The sequence below is a fragment of the Tachysurus vachellii genome, chromosome 3, assembly GCF_030014155.1.
Source record: "Tachysurus vachellii isolate PV-2020 chromosome 3, HZAU_Pvac_v1, whole genome shotgun sequence".
Classification (NCBI taxonomy): Eukaryota; Metazoa; Chordata; class Actinopteri; order Siluriformes; family Bagridae; genus Tachysurus; species Tachysurus vachellii.
In genome coordinates, this window is record NC_083462.1 from 14560536 (window position 1) to 14575044 (window position 14509).

A 14509-nucleotide genomic window follows, 5' to 3' on the forward strand; every position below is an offset into this window, starting at 1 on the left:
CCACGTTCGTGGAGGATGTCACCATCCTAGTTGGGCCCCCTTTTTTTTGGTGCCCTGCGGCATCGCCCCGCATGTTTCCGGTTTCTCCGAGGAGGACGTCGCTTCACTTTTTTTTTTTTTGCTGCAGGCCTGAGGCGGAGGATCTTCCCGCCCTCCCGCCCTTTTTCTCAGTTCATCGAGGCGGGGGTTTGGCCGTGGTGCGTCGGAGGATGCTGCTCGGCCCTTCAGCTCGGCGGTGGACGTCACTCGGCCCTACAGCTCGGCTGTGGACGTCGCTCGGCCCTTCAGCGCTGATGCGGACATCTCCTCGGCCCTTCAGCTCGCCTGTGGACGTCGCTCGGCCCTCTCTGGCTGCGCCGCATTGTGCCCTGCTCCCCCCACCTGCCTCGCCATGTGCCTTGGCTCCCCTCACCTACCTCGCCGTGGTCCTTGCTCCCCCCACTGGCCTCGCCGTGTGCCTCGCACCCCCTCCTGGACCTTGCCAGGGTTTTGGTGCTTCGGGAGCCGCGCCTTAAGGGGGGGTTCTGTCAGGGATCAGCGCAGACTTTTGGACACGTGCGGTTGTTGTTGTTATTGTCACGTGTCTGCCCCGCCTTCGTCTGCTCCTCCCTGTCTCCACACCTGTTCCCCATCGTGTGATTGACTTGTGTGTATATATGTGAGCCGCGTTGCCGATGGCAGGGCGGATTCATTAGTCTATGTTAAGTGTCTAGTTACGTTAAACCCGTTGTATTGTCTTCCTTATGTGTTAAACCCCTTTCATTTGAAGCTATCCCGCATACGGGTCTGTCTCCTTCCGTATCCGTATCCCGGTGAGGGACGCCGCATGACAGATACAGAAAAAACAGTGTTCTTTTCTGAGCAAGCTTGGCCCTGACTGCACAGAGTGGTATGTGTAAGCGCTCTGGGTTACTGATCACAAGGTAAGGGGTCAAGCCCATGCCACTTAGCATCCACTGTTGGACCCTTGAGTATGGCCCTTAACCCTCTCTGCTCCAGGGCTGTATCAGGACTGACCCTGTGCTTTGACCAAAACTGATCTTGTTTTTCCCCACATAGATGGTTGAAGTTTACATTTGTGCAACCTCATACACCACCTCTTGAACTTTACCACATTATTATAATACAACCTGGATTAAAAATTACATTAAACATAAAAGCAGACATTCGTTGGTTGCTTAAATATTGGCTTCATCTACTACAGTATGCCCTAAACCCTGATCAATGTAAGGACCCTGTAATGAAAAACATGAAAAAGCTATTAAATATAATAAAAAAGAATTAATTTAGAATAGATTTAGGGCTTTCACAGCGATTTCATTCTTATGTATTTCCCTACCACTTCCTATTTTATGTACATTTATGATGTTTAATCCAAATTTAAGTTGCAAAACTAAAAAATGCGGATCAAAACATTTCAAGGGGTGTAAATACTTATTTAAGGCACAGTTTCGGTACCTTGGTTAAAGATTTGATTGTATTTCAAGAGTTTCTGGAGACTGAAAAAGCTTTTTTTCAAGGACGTTTATTTATATTTTAAATATTATTTTAAATGTATAAAAGAGATTTTATACAGATTGTTATTGAGTGTATTTCTAACAAAAATGTCACTTATATCAGAACATTAATGGCATTTTTGAAACCTCTAGACAAAACTCTCAACCAATCATTTTCTAAACCTTCAATTTTTTCCAGTTGCTTGTATACAATACACATAATCCTAAGATACAGTTCACATGTCACTCTTAACACATTGTTTTATAGAAACAGACAAGCCACATTTAGATTGAGATATTTTCTGGATAACGAGATCCTTGACAACAATTACTTTGGAACATGAACTAATAAGACTACATTATCAATGGATGGAATATTTCATCATCGTTCATTATCAAATGCTGTTTAGTATCACTACATATGATGTTTTCAGATGTGACATGACTGTAACTATGAAGGCCATTATAAGTGCTTTTCCAATAAATCAATCATCAGCTGATTACTGATGATTGATATTATGCTGTGGATGTGAGTATATTACAATCAATTATTATTTCCACCAGTAACAATCCAATGATAAGTTGGAGGTCAAGCAGTTGGAGATGGAAGACAAGGAATACTTGATGGTCAAAAGAACGGGAGGGAACAAGCTCCTTTTCTGAGAGCCGGTGGTCTTAGGTGTGGTGGCGGGGTGGATGTGGTGGAGGCCACAGACTATCACAGAGGCAGCAACAGCAAAGAGTGTTCAAAGGAATCTGAGCAATAGTTGTGGACCATGTCAGAATCATGGCATGCAAATGATTCAACCAAATCAAAAAGGAGAATGTCTTCAAGAGCTAGCTGTCTTCAGTTTGGTTCAGACAGGAAATGAGAACCTTACAATGATAGCATGCTCAACATGATGGATGCTATGACTTTGCTGACTATTGCACACTCTAAAACATTTATACGGTGTGCATTTTGAAAGAAACTCAGTGTGAAGACTGAGTGTGTTCACCTGAATGTTCAGTTCAAGATGCAAGTTGTGAAAAATTCTATATCATTGAATTAGTACTTTTCTTTACAAAATATCTTTTTAGAGTGTGAGGGTGCTGATGAAAAATTGATGAATTTATCTTTCTTGGGTCAGAATTTCATTGGCCATACAAGAGCCATCCAAGAACCTGAACAACTGGCAAAGCATCACCATGTACACAGCTATGGCAGCAGATGGTGTTTTGGGATGCAGACCTCATCTGGGATCATATCAGTTTCCTTCTAATCTCATGAGCTAGTGAGTTAGATCCGGATAGTGTCAGGCTACATGTTGGCTCCACATGGAGATAAAAGGTATAAATGATAGGTGCCCTTACGAACAAGTCACCCTTCTCCAGGGTGAAGCATGCAGTGGCATCAGGCAATGGTGTTTGGATAATGAAAACATTTATTGTGATTTGGATGAGAAACTGTGGCCAAATACATAGACATGGCTGTCATTACAGTTTTTCTCATTTACTAAGACACACTAAATGAAACGGATCTGCTTGATCTTCATCATCACATTATTAGCACAGCAGAAGTCTACTCTTGCAAATGTTTTAACACTTTTTCATTTGTTTCACACATTTTTCACACCCTTTGTTAAAACAGTTACCACAGATCTCATTGAACGACCCCAAACTCTATTGGATTCACTGTGTTGAACAAAAGAAAAAAATCTATTCACAGCTGATAGAAACTACTTAATTATAAATCTCTATGCACCTGTGTGAAACTCATTTGCACAACTCTTCAATCAGCAATCAGTCCTCATCCATCTATAAAAGATGCCACCTCTGTGTTGCTATTTGCAAGCATGGATCAAAGAGGCCGTAGGCACGGAAGGAGAGTAAGAGGAAATGGCAGAGGGGCCCGAGGAAGAGGAGTTTGTATGCGTGGTGGAGGAGCTGCAGCAGCAAGAGGACAAAATCGAGCTCAAGTTTCAAATGAAACAATTATTGACCATGTCATCAATCATGGCTTGTCCTTTAGAAAGACTGGACAAAGGGTCCAGCCACTTCTGAGTGGGAGCGCTGTGGCATCTATTGTCAGGCTTTTTCGGAATGAGAACAGGTAATTCACAGTGTTACTGTAATGTATACCACTGTGTATTTAAGCTTTACTGTATTGCCCTGTTAGCAGAACAAACTGTGTCTACAGCAATGCAGATGTTTTATCAATCCCATTTATATGACTGTCACACAGTAATGTCAATTTTGACATGCTTTTTGCTTTTACTTTATAGAATCCACACATTACCGCACACTGGTGGCAGAGGAAAGATATTTAGTATTGAACAGGAGTCTGCCATTGTAGATATGGTAGTGGCAAACAATGCAATCAGACTGCATGAAATCCAGGCAGCAGTAATTGCAGATCAGGGAGCATTTAGAAATATAAACAGTGTGAGTTTGGCAACTACTGTACAGTGATGCCTCGAGATACGAGTGCTCTGACATAGGAATTTTTTGAGATACGAGCTGTGATTCGACCATATTTTTGGCTTGAGATACGAGCAAATTTTTGAGATCCGAGCATCCGAGCCGCCGCCGCCGAAACAAAGATCCCCAACAACCACGTGTGCTCTGTTTCCCCGCCTCAGCTTCCCGCGTCTCACTCGGTTAAAGCCGCCTTTCCACTGCACACGATGAACGACGGCCGATAAACAGGAAGTCATTCATTTCCTATGGAGAGTCGCAAAGGCGCTGCGTGAGGTGCCGACCATCTGCGGATCCGTAATTTTCGGATCCGTTTTAAGCGTTGGATCCGTTAAAAAATTTAACTTGTGTGACTACACCGCATCTGAAATGCCGAACGGACAGGTTTTTATTAAACCGACCGGCAGATGTTAGTGAGGAAAGAGTGACAAAAAAGGCAAAAACAAAAAGAGAAAAGCGATGAAGAAAATTAAGCAAAATTTAAAATAGAGCGGGTCTATGAATGGGAATTTAAATGGTCGGGTAATATGGATGTCGTAACCGGATTGGTGCGCGTCGTGGACAGCTGATTAACAGCTGATGCCCGCTTGACGACGTGGCCTGCCAGAACTAACGCGATGCTTGATTTAAGTTCGTTAATTTTAGTGAAGTTTAGTTAAGTTCCATTTAAGTATAAAGTAACATTAAGAGTGTACAGTAGCGAGTAAGTGAACGAAAGCGAAAGTGTACGTATGAGACAAAATGAGGCAAACATTCTCTTTTATTGCTGTATGTTTTTATACAATATTTGTCATTTATAAATACAGGTATTGTACATTTTTCATATTCAAAACACATAACAAAACAACTGGAGTGGAATTTTGCGAGCTGGAACGGATTAATGGGATTTCAATTCATTTAAACGGGGAAAATTGTTTTGAGATACGAGCAATTTGAGATACGAGCAAAGTCACAGAACGAATTAAACTCGTATCTCGAGGCATCACTGTATAGATCGAGTCTTTAAACGAAACCATGTCAGAATGAAGCAGCTGTACAGAGTTCCATTTCAAAGAAACTCTGACATCGTAAAGAAGGCATGATTAAAGTATGTGCAGGTACAGATTTATTATTGTAATACCTTGTTTACCATAGTTACATGTGACTGGAATAATTTGCTTTATGAATTTGCTCTTTTTCTTAGAGAATAATGTAGCTTGAAGCCGAAGGGGCACATCACAAATTCATTTTTGTGGATGAAGCTGGCTTCAACCTCTGTAAAGTGAGGCGACACGGGAGGAACATCATTGGACAGAGGGCCACTGTCACAGTGCCAGGTCAGAGGGGTGCCAATATCACCATGTGTACTGCCATCTCCAATGATGGAGTCCTTTGCCACATACCAACTATTGGCCCATACAATACAGAACACCTCATCACATTTCTTAATGCATTGAAAGAATTACTGATTCCACCCGAAGAGAGAGGGCTGTTGAGGCCTGGCATGACTCTGTATGTCATAATTTGGGACAATGTGGCTTTCCACCACTCTCGCCTTGTGAATGAATGGTTTGCAGCACAGCCTCGTATTATGATGCAATTCCTCCCTGCATACTCGCCTTTTCTGAACCCAATCAAGGAGTTCTTCTCTGCTTGGAGGTGGAAGGTGGCACTGGCCATATGAGCAGATGCCCCTCCTGGAGTCAATGAATGCTGGTTGGCTGGCAATAGGTTACAGAGGACTGCCAGGGATGGACACGCCATGCAAGGAGGTATTCCCTCGGTGCATTGCAAGGAAAAACATTCAATGCGATGTTGATGAGAACCTGTGGCATAATCATCAATTTAGGTAGGGTATTTCCACCCATAAGTTTCCTTTGGTAGCTTTTTTTTTCCAGTATCCATTAGAGTTTGTAAAGTATCATATTTCATATTGATGGCTGCATTTTGTATTTTGTTGTCCATTGTGTAATGATTGATTGAAAGAATAAATTAATTTGACCACAAGTTGTGGTGTTTGATGGAAATATTTGCTTATGTTGCATGTTTTTAATGTTTTGTGAGTGTTAGAGCATTTTGCTAACAAAATGAGTCATTTTGGCCATTGAGCTTCAGTTTTATCCTGTGTGTTAACTGTATTGAAAATGTGATGTCAGAGTGGGCAAATGTGTTTAAGCAATTGACGAAAACTGTAACATGAAGTATGATGATCAATTATTTTGGTTTCCAATCCAAGGGTCTCAACAGATACTGAAATCAAAAGTTCACATACTTTTACCAGTCACAGAGAAAAATAATTAAATGAAGAAGTATTAAATATTTGATTTGTTTGATTGGGTTTACTTTGTCTGTTTTTACTTTGACTTGTCTGATGATGATTTGGATCATATTTATAAAGAAATTTCTAAAGGTTTCAAAACTTCCAAGCAACATTGTATAATATCAGGTCTGTAGAGCTGAAGTCATTGTGTGGGTTAAATTCAGGTAATTTGCCACTATGCTCAAATAGTGCAAGCATAGTTTCAGATCCATCCACAATTTACCACCATGTACTGACCCTATTTTCAAATGAGTTATTTGAACCATTGATTATGCAAATACAAGATTCTTTAGATATGTAATAATGAACTGTTTTGAACAGTGGACAGTTTGTGGGGCTAGAAGTGATGACCGTTTTGCGTTCTGTGTTTAGAGTTTTTTAAAATGTCACGGTTTGGAAATTAGTGCCAATGATTGTAAAAAAGTAAATGCTTATTGGTTTATAGCGTGTGTGTGTGTGTGTGATAAAGTGAGGGATGGTTGTATGTTGAAGGCTTTTTAATTGACAAATTGCTGGAAGCTGCATGCACCCTGAGCCAATGTGCTTAGTTAAACTCTTCTATTCATTTGCCTGCCTGAACTGCTGAGACAGGAGTGAGGGAATGAGACAGAGACTAAAGAGCATTTGAGAGAGAGAGAGAGAGAGAGAGAGAGAGAAGAAAACAGATTACCCTATTACTCCAGGGTGCCTTTCTGAAACCTCCACAGGGAGAGTAGGGTTTCTGGTGCAGATGTATTTTCTCTGTGTGTATGTGTGTGTGTGTGTGTGTGCGTGCGTGTGTGTCTATGTCTGTGTGTCTGTGTTTGTGTTTGTGCATGTGTGGGTACAAGAATGTGTGCATGCGTGTGTGTGTGTGTGTGTGTGTTTGTGTGTTCTGTAACACAGCAACACATGACTAGAGGCAAATTATAAAGACTAAACAACACTGGACAACACTAATTAGAAAAATAGCCTCAATATTCAAGGAAATGTATTTAAATGTGGAACTCAGCCAAACAGGTTGATAATATATACGAGCTGAGAAATAAAACAAGTGGAGTTTTAGCATGAGTCATGTATTTTTTTAATTATAAAATGGATATCCAGTCCATAACTTTAAAACCACTGCTGAGAAAAAAAACATAGAATGTGTATAAAAATGAGTCTTTCTTACACTACATACAATACATTACACTACATTACACGTCACTGCACTACACATAGTGACGTGACATAAAGCTAAGTATGGTTACCCATACTCAGAATTCGTTCTCTGCATTTAAACAATCCAAAGTTCACACACTTGGTGTAGCAGTGGGCAGCCATTTATGCTGCGGTGCCTGGGGAGCAGTTGGGGGGTTCAGTGCCTTTCTCAAGGGCACTTCAGTCGTGGTATTGCCGGCCCGAGACTCGAACCCACAACCTTAGGGTTAGGAGTCAAACTCTCTAACCATTAGGCCATGACTTCCCCATACACTACATTACACTATATACACTACATTACACTACATACACTACATTATACTACATACACTACATTACACTACATTACACTACATACACTACATTACACTACATACACTACATACACTACATTACACTACATACACTACATACACTACATTACACTACATACACTGCATACACTACATTACACTACATACGCTACATTACACTACATTACACTACATACGCTACATACGCTACATACACTACATTACACTACATATACTACATTACACTACATACACAACATATGCTACATTACACTACATACACAACATATGCTACATACACTACATATACTACATTACACTACATACGCTACATACACTACATTACACTACATACACTACATTACAGTACATTACACTTCATACACTGCATACACTACATTACACTACATACACAATATATGCTACATACACTACATATGCTACATACACTACATACACTACATTACACTACATTACACAACATACATACATTACACTACAAACACTAAATTACACTATATACACTACATTACACTACATTACACAACATACACTACATTACACTACAAACACTACATATACTACATACTCTACATTACACTACATTACACTATATACACTACATTACACTATATACACTACATACACTACATTACACTGCATACACTACATTACACTGCATACACTACATTACACTGCATACACTACAAACCCAGTGGTGGACCCTGGAAGTAAGGGATGCCGTCAAACTGAAGAAGGAGTCCCATTGAGCCTGGTTGGCTCGGGGGAATCCGGACGTGGCTGATAGGTTCCGGAGTGCCAAGCGAGCTTCAGCCCGGGTGGTTGTGGAGGCAAAAACCCGGGTCTGGGAGGAGTTCGGTGAGGCCATGGAGAAGGACTATCGGTTGGCCTCAAAGAAATTCTGGCCCTGAGTACCTCAAGTCTCTGGATGTTGTGGGGCTGTTTTGGTTGACACGCCTCTGCAACATCACGTGGCGGCTGTTGGGGACAGTGCCTCTGGACTGGCAGACTGGGGTGGTGGTTCCTCTGTTTAAGAAGGGGGACCGGAGGGTGTGTTCCAACTACAGGGGATCACACTCCTCAGCCTCCCCGGAAAAGTCTATGCCAGTGTACTGGAGAGGAGAATCCAGCCAATAGTCGAACCTCGTATTCAGGAGGAACAATGCATGGAACACTGGACCATCTCTATACCCTTGCCAGGTTGCTGAAGGGTTCATGAGAGTTTGCCCAACCAGTCCACATGTGCTTTGTGGATCTGGAGAAGGCATTCGACTGTGTCCCTCGTGGCGACCTCTGGGAGTATGGGGTCCGGGGCCCTCTGCTAAGGGCTGTCCGGTCCCTATATGGCCGGAGCAGGAGTTTGGTTCGCATTGCCGGCAGTAAGTCAGACTTATTCCTGGTGCATGTTGGGCTCTGGCAGGGTTTCCCTTTGTCACCGGTCCTGTTCATTATTTATATGGACAGGATTTCTACAGGAGTCGGGGGCGGGAGGGAGTCCGGTTTGGGTACCACAGGATTTCGTCTCTGCTTTTTGCAGACAATGTTGTCCTGTTGGCTTCATCAAATCAGGACCTTCAACGTGCACTGGGACGGTTTGCAGTTGAGTGTAAAGCGGCAGGGATGAGAATCAGCACCTCCAAGTCCATGGTTCTCAGCCGGAAAAATGTGGCTTGTCCCCATCAAGTTGGTGGAGAGCTCCTGCCTCAAGTGGAGGAGTTTAAGTATCCTGGGGTCTTGTTCAGAAGGATGGAGCGGGAGATCGACAGGCAGATCGGTGTATCCTATGCAGTGATGCGGTCGATTTACAGGTCTGTTGTGGTAAAGAAAGAGCTGAGCTGTAAGGCGAGGCTCTCTATTTTCCAGTCGATCTACGTTCCTACCCTCACCTATGGTCATGATCTTTGGGTCATGACCGAAAGGACAAGATCCCGGATACAGTTCACACTGCAGGTAAAAGTGGCCCAAATCTGATTTTTTGGGGGTCAAGTGACCAGGTCAGACTTCTTCAGGAGTAGTGTGAACACTCAAATCTAGCCCAGATCTGATTTTTCCAAATCAGATTCAGACCACTTCCATATGTGGTCCTGAATCAGACCCAAATCTGATTTTTTCTAATGTGGCCGCAGTGTGAACAACCAAGGCAGATTTGATGCGACTTTTTTTTGATGTGACAATCTACATCGACGTTCATCACAATTATGCGCCAGCGAGTATGCACACAAACGTGACTATGCCTACAAAATGGACGGCGTGCTGCATGTGACGTCATTGTTATTGTTCGTTTGCGCATGCGGGTCAGTTCGAAACAGCAAACAGTCCACACTGGTATCTGATATAGGCCACATTTTAAAAGGTAATGTGAACAGCCAAACAAAAAAATCAGATCTGAGCAAAATATCCGAATTCAGTGTGAACGTGGCCTTAATGTCCTCTGTGTATCTTTTGTTCCCGCTGCTTTCAGGATGTCCTTCAATTCTTTTTTCGAGTGACCTTGTTTTCTTTATCATTCGTTTTAGAGCACTGTGTGAAATTTAGTTGGACAACTGGTTCTGGACTAGAACCTAAACCCTGGACCTCCACAACACTGAGGCATTTTGGAGAGAATTCACACATGCAGGACCTACAAGGAAACTACACAATATACTGGTTCTAAGACCACAACTATCACAACAGGCTGCACGACACAATATTAAGAATAAAGGGAACCTTTAAGGGGTCAAATGTATCATTTAGTAATATCATCAGTTAGTATTATGAATGAATATAATACATGTACAGCTCAATTTAATTAAAATGTAATTTGTTTTGTGCTTTTAACAATGGATATTGTCTCAAATCAGCTTTAAAGTCAGAATAAAAATTACTGAATACATTTATCTGAATAAAGTTTCAGAAGCAACTGATATTTATCCCAAATGACCAAACCAGAGGAAAACTCCCTGAGAAGATGTTTCTGTGATGATACGTAATATGAGTATTATTACTACATTAAAGCAGTGTATTATTAATAATCACTCATTTTTTAAAAATAGAAAAATCTCCTACATTCTGCCAGGTTTATATACATTTACATTTATATACATTTATATACATTTTATATTTGCAATGCTTTGCTTTGTCTGTGTAAAACCTAATAATTCCAGTAAGAGCAGAATGTATTGAACTCTTCCCTGAAACATGTGTTGGTGATGTTTACTTTTGTTTTCTTCAGATTTTCCGGTTGCAATTAATTAAAGCCCTGAATCTGTTTTGTCAGAGAGAGATTTGTGCCAAGGCTGAAGGAACAAATAGCATTAGCCATAAAAGGCCAATGGCCAAGTGTTACTTAAGTAAAAGAGCTATCAGATGTTGCACTCTATGTGTGGTGACTATTAAAACTAAGTGATGCATTAGCCTCCACCATACATTTCCATCCCAAATAATGAATAATGTTGTCTTTATTGATTGAAATTAAGTTTTATCAAACAGACAGTAAGTTGTTCTTTCTTATCATAGTAAGCACATCACATTTATAAAGAGTTTACACTGTATATGGATTGACATACTGTGGAAACTTTACACACCTCATGATGTTTATGTTAATGATGTTTTTATTTAAAATTTAAATAAGATAAATCAGAACTTTTTCCATCATCAGTGTGAAATAACAACATAAAAACATTACATGAGAAACATTCTCACACACACACACAATCCACCTACCAGTATGTTTTAGGACAGTGGGAGGAAACTGAAGAACATGGGGGAAGTCAAGTCAAGAAGCATTTATTGTCATTTTAACCATATATAGCCGATGCAGAACACAGTGAAATGAAACAGTTTCTCCAGGACCAGGACCCTGGTGCTACATAAAACAAAGACCCACAGAGACAATGACCTGAGCTCAGGATCAAGCCCAGGACCATGAAGCTGTGAGTAAGTAACACTCATCACTTTACTTCTACAGAACCAACAGGGAGATTTCCACACAGAATGAAAACTTTTTTTGTACCTTCTCACCGTCTGAAAAATTTGCCTATGGCAGAATGTGACCTGAGAATGTGGTAGGAAAAGCTGCTTAGGGTTTAAAAAGAGGAAGAAAGAATTAAAAGAAGAAAAAAGAAAAAAAAAAGCTTTTGATTTTTTTTAAAGCTTTTCTTTCACATTTACTTCAGCAGGATCACACACGTCTTTACAAAATAACGCACAATAAATACAACACAAATGCACATTCACCTGCACTGTTCAGTAAACAGCGGGTCAGGACACTTTATTTCTAGGATCATGTCTTTATTCTTTCAGTCTTTTTAGATTTGTCTTGTTTTTAAAGATAAAATGTGTTCAATATTCAAATCATTTCAAATGTTGTAGCTGTCATTTTCACAATAAACACGATGAACACTTTATTTTTCTAGGATTTTCTGCAGTCCACTCATCAGAATAGCAATTAAACTGTAGCACAATTACACACGTGTTTATGCCTCATTTTAATTTGCAAGACAAAGCTTTAAATGATAGACTTCATGCTTCCCACATAGCATCATTATTTAAGTTTAGCCATAATAGAACCAGCCAGTAATAAATCTGTTCACTGAGTCCTGTGTTCTAAGTAAGTTCTGTACGAGTGGATCAATTGCATCACCACTTACTAATGGCCGTGAGCCTTCATGTACATCAGGAAAAAACGTCAATGTTAATCTGTCATACATTCATTACTGTGTGTGATGTGTCTTTGAGGGCAATATTCATCCTGAAACCACAGGATGTCCATTATGCAGATGCAGAGAAGTGTGTAACTCATTTCTAGATGTTTTGAATTGATTGATGTAGCTGAGATCTTTATTATGTTTGACATTATTTATTTATTATTGAGTGTGTTATTACACGGGGCACGGTTTCTGCCTTACACCTGCCTGGTTTGATTCCTGACTAAATTATTAAATCTTATCACCATGATTCAGGGTCTCCTGAACATACTCCAGTTTCCTCAGTCCACAGATGTGTGTGTGCTGATCAGCATCTCTAAATTATCCATAGTGTGTGAGTGTGTGTGATGGAGCCTATCCATCCAGGGTGTACCTCACCTTGTGCTCCAAATCCCATGGCATGGACTCCAGGTTCTCTGTGACCGTGTGTAGGATAAATGGTTCAGAAAACGAATAATAGCCATGTGGTTTAATCCTAATGTTGTGTTTATGAACCCTGTATCAGCTGTAATTCATTCTTATGAGCATGGAAATTGTCTGTCTCTGTGCTGCCACCTTCTGAACCTCTTATCAGTTTTGAGACACTCAGAACAAAGATATTCTGTTTAATTATAAAAGGTGTTGCGTCTGGACTGCAGATTGCAACCATGATGTCTCACAATCTCACAAACAGACATGAGCTTCGAGCTGAAAAAATACACTTTGGACAATTCTTACCTTTCAAAACCCTGCTGTTTTTCCCTTAAACAGACTTGGAGAAGTATTCGTCAGTAGATGTGACGAAATCATAGTGTGTTACAGTTTTGCCAGCTCTCCTCTACAATAAAAGCTTAAAATATTATTAAATAAAACATTGCACATTTGTGGATATTCATCAACAACTGAATTATTAAAAATAAAAAAATATATGAATTAATTAATTAATACATAAATAAATAAAAAAAATCTATAGAAATAGAATACACAATAGAATTGTTGTTGAATGTTAATTGCACAATTTATATAACAATGCGTCTCTTTTTTGTCGCTTTCTTGTTTTACGCTTCATGAGGTCCTTATATATAATTAAATTCAATGTTTTTTCAATTCCATTTATTTGTATAGTGCATTTAACAATTCCCATTGTCTCAATGCAGCTTTACAGAAGTATGGACACAGAAGAGAGAAAAAGGAAAGAAAGATATATAGAAGAAGAAGAAGAAGAAGAAGAAGAAGAAGAAGAAGAAGAAAAATAATACATATCCCTATATCCTCATTTAGTGACACTGGACAGGAAATAATGTAAATGTATATAATGTCATATAACACTAATTGATTGCACTGCACCTCTAATAGACCTTAAAGGTTAACTGTCATCATAAAAAGAGGATAAAGTTTATATATATATAATACATATTTATACACATATTTCTCAATCAATCATTGTTCAACACTCAGCAGGAATTAAGGAATTAAGGAATTTATTTAAGGAATTAAATAAACCAATAATCTTGTAGGCAATAACAGGATATTACGAAATAAGAAAGTTGTAGAGCTACAAATTTCAGTAATTCAACTCAAATAGTGAAACTTGTGTATTATATAAATTCAGTACACACAGACTGAAGTAGTTTAAGTCTTTGGTTCTTTTAATTGTGATGATTTTGGCTCACATTTAACAAAAACCCACTAATTCTCTATCTTAAAAATGAGAATATAGTGACATGTCAATCAGCTACTCAACTCAAATCACCTGCAAAGGTTTCCTGCGTCACCAATGAACTTTTCCACGACATTCTACTTTATTGAGATGCACCTGTACATAAATAACAAATTTATTTGTTATAAATTAATAACAAATAAACAGGGATTAGTGTTTTTGTGCTTTTCTCACTCAACACATTCAGACCATGGAGCTTTCTTCATTATTTGGTAAATAAGGCAGAAAGCTGAACTCTGATGTGTTTGTCTGTTCAGGACTAAAGTCTGACAGATCTGCTGTAGCATCTGGAGAACTGAAGCATCTAGAGTAAAAAAAATGGTTGTGAGAATAAAGTTGTTTGTTTGTTGTTGAAATTTCTTTATGTTACTATTAGT